Genomic DNA, 4,000 nt, shown 5'->3' with positions numbered 1-4,000 from the left:
GTCGGAGCAATAAGATAGGTAAAGGGACACGAACAACAGGCACTAAGGGAATGCACAAGGGTGAATAGTTCTGTTACGTTTGCATAATTTCAAACAACGCTTCTGCTGCCTGGACCGGTCTGGAGGATCCCTGCAGTACACCCCTGAGCGGGTGGGCAGATTGGTGGGGGTCTGCTGCCTGCTGCACAACCTCGCCATCATGAGGGACCAACCTTTGCCACCAATGATTGGAGAAGACCCTGAGCCAGAGGTGGAGGAGGAGGAGGCTGAGGAGGAGGAGGAGGAGGAGGGGGTGGAGCTGGAAAAGGAAGTGGAGGAAGATGAAAGGGTGCAACAGGAACCACACGTCTTGTGTGCAAGGGCTCTGTGTGCTCGCCTGATCCGTACCCGTTATCAATAATTTGAACTACATCCCCCCAACTCACCAACAGTCCTACACTCCCCACCTTTCCACTCCCACAAGACGATCAAATCGAACTCCATCTGATTACACATTGGTTTCTCTCTTAGCTCATTGCACAAATAAAAACCACCACCAAATGCAAAATCAAAGTGTCATTTATTAATGAATAAATGAAATTATGCAAACATAACAGAACAATTCACCCTTGTGCATTCCCTTAGTGCTTTTTGTTTGTGTGCCTTTACCTATCTTAGTGCTCCGACAAGGTGCTTGCCCAGTGGCTGGAGCTTGGGTGATGGGAGGCTGCTGCCCTTCAATGGAGGAGCACGCAGATGGCCTTGGAGGACGATCTCAAGCAGCTCTGGGCCGAGAGGGCCCGGCTTCAGACAGCACCATCGCAGCATGGGCTGCAGCAGTTTGGCCTGGCTGGCCGATAGGCAACATCAGGGGCACTGGCGGAGTGGTAGGGGTGGGAGCAGGAAGGCTGTCATCCTGAGAGAGGACAGCAGATCCGACTGCCATGGCGCCACTGCCACTCTCCCGGGGCGGTGCCTCAGCAATCCTGGTGATCAGCTGGAGAACGGATTGCTGGAGTGCTGTGACGCCCTGGAAGCCCCGTTCCACAGTGATCCCCAGACCCACGATAGGAGCAGTCTGAGCTTCCAAGGCAGCCGTCTGAGCTCCAAATGGACAGTCAGACCTTGGATGGCAGATGTTTGTGCTGCAATGGAAGCTGTGACATCAGTCATCAGACGCTGCATCATGGTGGGTTCCACAGGTGCACTGATGGAGGTGGCCACCATGTTGGAAAGGATGGGCTCCAAGCTCTGCGCAAAGCCCTGCGCCAAGTTGGAGCTGGATTCCTCCATGCCCCTTCTCATTGTGTGCAGGCTTTCTGGCAGGTTTTCCAGTGCCCCAAGCATTTGGTGGTGTACGCCCATCAGCCATCTTCTGTAGCCTGGCCCATCGAAATCCTCATCTGACTCCTCTACAGCAGAACAAGTGAGCAACCTCACCCTCCGGCGAGCTGGCACCTGTGGTATCCATTCCACCCGCCCCGGCTCCTGCTCACTTGTGCTCGGTGTCTCACCACGTGCAGATCCCTCCTCGAACCTAACCTCTAAAGGACGCACAGTGTCAGTCTCTGAGCTGGTGGAAGCAAGTGTCAGATCGAGTGACGGTGTGGTTTCAGTGTCTTCCTCCTCCTCGGGTACCAATGCCTGCGGAGTTATAGTCTGGAGGGTGGCTGGAGACCCTCCAGACTGTAGCTCCGCAGGCATTGGCAGGCTGTGGCGCAGGAAGTAAACGCCAGGGACATTGCACCACCCACGTGGGAGCAGTGCCGAAAGAAGTTCAATGATTTGACACGAGTGGTCAAGGTGGGTGAATGCAAGTGTCAAGTAGCACATCCAACCAACTGCACCACTGCTCCACACATCACACTCCCAGTCACCCACCCACCAACAAACACTGCCCATCCAACGCAATGCTGCACTCGACATGATGAATCTCACCCTCACATAATACCACACTTACAGGCCAAACAACCACCACTCACAGGTCACACAAACTGGCAGCTATTCGGCCATGACAGGCACATCGCCCACACACCTTGCAGGAGACTCACTGACACACTGTCCTCTGTCTTGCAGGAGAAGGTGGCGCATAACAGCTGGCAGCAGGAGGGAACTGAGGGTGGACGGGCACGTTTACACGTCCTCAACCCCCTAGAGGAGACAGTGCTGAGAATCATTGGGCGGGCCGTCGCTGCAGCCGTTACAACATGCCGCGCTGGAGGTCCCGACGAAGAGGGTCTCTGCATATCCAATGCTCCTTCTCCTCTTATAACCTTTTCTGACTCACGTGCTGCAGATGCCGTCAGCACGCACGTCTGACTTGCTCCTCTCCCCTCTCCACAACTCAACCTGTTTCCCTTTGTCATTGCAGATACCCAAGAACACGTGGCGGCACCGTCCGAGGAGGAGGAGGAGGAGGAGGGGGATTTACTGCCACTGAAAGCCCTACCTTTCTGTAGTAATACTGGAAAGAAGAATCACTGCTGTCCACATACAGCTACTCACTCAGCTGGCAGAGAGCTTTCATCCATCAGGTGGCTTTGGGCTAGTTCCTAGAATGGTCCCAAATGTCAGGCCCCATTCAAGTGATGGAGTTATTCCAAGACACACACGTAAACACCATAATAAGAGGCAGAGAAGGAAAGGAGACCCTGCTCCTTTGGCCTGGATTTTAACATGGAGCCGGAAGAGAGTGGGGGGAAGTTAATCGGACCCGAAACCTGGAGGTAAAGTTGGAGGGTCGGAATCTGCGATCGTGACCTAATTGAAGGATAAAAATGTTACTTCCGGGTTTCATGCCCAACAGCCAGCCTGATTGACAGGCGGGGATCGGGGCGGAGTCAGGGAGGGACAGATCCTGGGACGTGGGGAAGATCGGGGTGGGGGAGGTGATGGGAAGAGTTGGTGATCAGGGGTCAGGAGAAGAGTTACTGATCGGGGGTAGGTGGGGGGTCTCAGACGTCGGGTGGGGGTCGATCGGCCGATCGCAGGGGGTCCGATTGTGCCAGGTAAGCTTGTTGGGCCTGGAGGAAACACTCCTGCTCCTCCTGGCCCACAAGCAGTTCAATAAAGACACTGACCTGATGATCTGGGCCTTCTCACCTCCTTTCCACTGGCGAGATTCAGAAGCCCCGGGAAACCAGTGCCGGAGAAGTTCAATTTGAAATTAGGCTAAATTCAATTAAAAAACAGCTGCTTGACGTCTTGTAACGACATTAATTGCCCCACTAATGACCTGCCCGCCGGCACTAATTGGGGACGTGACCTCGGCGAGTACATTCCTCGCACGCACCCAAACTCGCCCACGTTACACCCGGAAGTTGGAGCCGGGCTGTGGTCACGATCCAGACAGTTGTGATTTGCACCTCCCACCCGCCCCCAACCCACTCGTTCTTGGGGGTTAAAATTTCCCCCTTTAAGTCCACCGGTACCTTGTAATGGCTTCGCTGACAATCAGAAGTGGGGCAAACAAACACAATGGGCAGGATTTTAACTGCCAAGTCCGGGTGGGTTCAGACCAGGGGAGGGGGACAAACAAAATCGCATTTTAATGGAGCGGGAGGGAATCCCGGCTCGAACCTGCTGAAAAACGCGTCCGGCCCAGACCCACCTGGGTGCACACGCATCAGGAATCCTGAAATCCCACCGGCAATTAAATCCGGCGGGCCGAGAATTAAAGGGGCACGTGGACCTCATTGAGGTATTAACGGAGTTTATTTTTTGTATATTGGACACTTAAAAAGATTTTAACCTTACCTCGGGGGCTTTGCTTCAGCTTCCGATTCACGAAACCAGAAATCAATAAATAAAATTACATTTCCCATTGTAAAATATAAATAAACATACATTAAAACCAATGTCACCTGCACCACCCCCCCACCCCAATGTCTGATGTCCGAATGCTCCCCCCACCAATGTCCGATGTCTCCCGCCCGCCCACTGATGTCCAATGTCCAATGTCTCCCTCCCCCCGCTCTGAGCTTTGTCCCCCCCACCCCATCTCTCTCCCAACGGCCGATGA

The sequence above is a fragment of the Heptranchias perlo genome, chromosome 5, assembly GCF_035084215.1.
Source record: "Heptranchias perlo isolate sHepPer1 chromosome 5, sHepPer1.hap1, whole genome shotgun sequence".
Classification (NCBI taxonomy): Eukaryota; Metazoa; Chordata; class Chondrichthyes; order Hexanchiformes; family Hexanchidae; genus Heptranchias; species Heptranchias perlo.
The sequence above is the reverse complement of the archived record's forward strand: the minus strand, read 5'-3'. Positions refer to the sequence as shown.